Below are 1,834 nucleotides of genomic sequence, written 5' to 3'. Positions count from 1 at the left end.
AACTGCAAAGGGTACGCAGTTGGTGCCACTGTGGTCACTTGAACATCTGGTCAGCCAGTATTTCTCTAAACTACTGCAATATTTCCATAAGCGATTAAAGAAAGCACTTAATTTAGTTCCAAATAACTGCAGAACATATACTGTGCATAATAATAAGTCAGGGAGAAACACTGAAATGGTATGTTACTAACTGAAATGTTCTCACCAAAAGCATTGCTTTAAATATATATATGGAAAAACAATGAGAGACTTCTATGTCCAGTTGTGTGGAAGGGAAGCAATTTCCACCGAAGAAAGAACTTATTTGCGTCACAGACCAAAGTATAAATCGGAAATAATAATCACTGTCTTTCCGAAATATACAAGGCGTCCACAAAAAGTACTTCTATAACCTGGTAGCGGTTATAATTTTTCTCGGTAAAACAATAATGATACATCTTAGGACACTAAATACATTATTGTTATTGCAAATATTGAATTGTGTAAGGTTACATAGACTAAAACTGTATTGAAGTCTTTCTAAAACATTAATATGGCAACAAGCAGTACGTAATTTTATCGTACATGTTTTACGGCCTTGGAGGCCAGGCTTCCGACTTTCAATGTAGTGGACTTGAGCCTCACCTGAACGAGAAAGAGAGAAGTTAAAAAAAATAAAAATGTTGAATCGGAAAGGGGGGATGTGCCCGAGAATGACAGAGACAAGGAAAATTTACTTTCTCAGCTGTTGTCACATCTATAACTTTGACATTTTCCTGTAGCTATAGATAGTCCCATAATCTGCTTCTGTGGATTGGTGTTTAGCTGTAGTCTATGCAACCCGCATTATACAACACTGGATAAAAAAAAAAATACCTTTTAGTTCGGGAACGAATGAGTGGATTTCCATCAAGTTTGCAGGTTTTGTCTAGGATGACGTTGTGTCTATTGTGAACTAAAATTAATTCAAATGCTTTAGTGTGTGCTTAGAAATAATGTGTGGTATTTTACGTAGTACTAAGATTGACACAACAAATACAATTAACCATCATCGTCACACAGTAAGTATTAAGCTATAAAAGTAATTCTAGTTTATAAAGAATTTTACAATATGACTAACCTCACAAAACATTTCAGAACGATAGACCGTATGGTGTCTAAGAAAAAGGTACACTCATGTCCAAAATTATTGTCGCATGTCTATAAATATCTTTTTGAATGAATATAATTTGATAACGAATTCGCCTGGTATTTCTTACAATTCTAGTATGTGTATAATCGGCAAAGACTTGTATGTGCAAAAATGCATGTCAAAAGAGCAGTAAATAAGAACGATAGAACGAAAATAAAACTTTGTTGTCCATTTAGCAACATTTTCTTTTACTCATTCTAATTTCCGTACTTTTAATTCTTTCCCTATGAAATTTACCACAAATATACATTTCCCGATTGTACACATAGTACCAGTATTAAAAATAGCCTGCTAAGTCATTATCAAATTATATACTTATAAGAAGACAGTTTTAGATATGCCACAATCATATTGGACATGAGTTTACATATACGTAGAAAAAATGTGCTTCTGAGAAAAACGTATTTAAAGGTTAGCAGAGTTTAAATGATTTACTGGTTACGTGAAGCACTTAGAATGCACCGTAACCATATTTTTCGTTGTCTTCTGTGTCTTTCTCATTTATCGTCTCTGCTTTTTTCCTTTTTCTTGGGTCTTTTGTCTGATGTTATCCCTAACTTCTACTCATCTGATGTTATTCCTAACTTCTTCCAAAACTCACACCTGATCGAAGAACCAATATTAAAACATTACAATGCACCATACACAGCTATATGTACCACT

The sequence above is a fragment of the Thermobia domestica genome, chromosome 14 (assembly GCF_964235325.1).
Source record: "Thermobia domestica chromosome 14, izTheDome1.hap1.1, whole genome shotgun sequence".
NCBI lineage: Eukaryota > Metazoa > Arthropoda > Insecta > Zygentoma > Lepismatidae > Thermobia > Thermobia domestica.
This window is presented reverse-complemented; position numbering follows the sequence as displayed.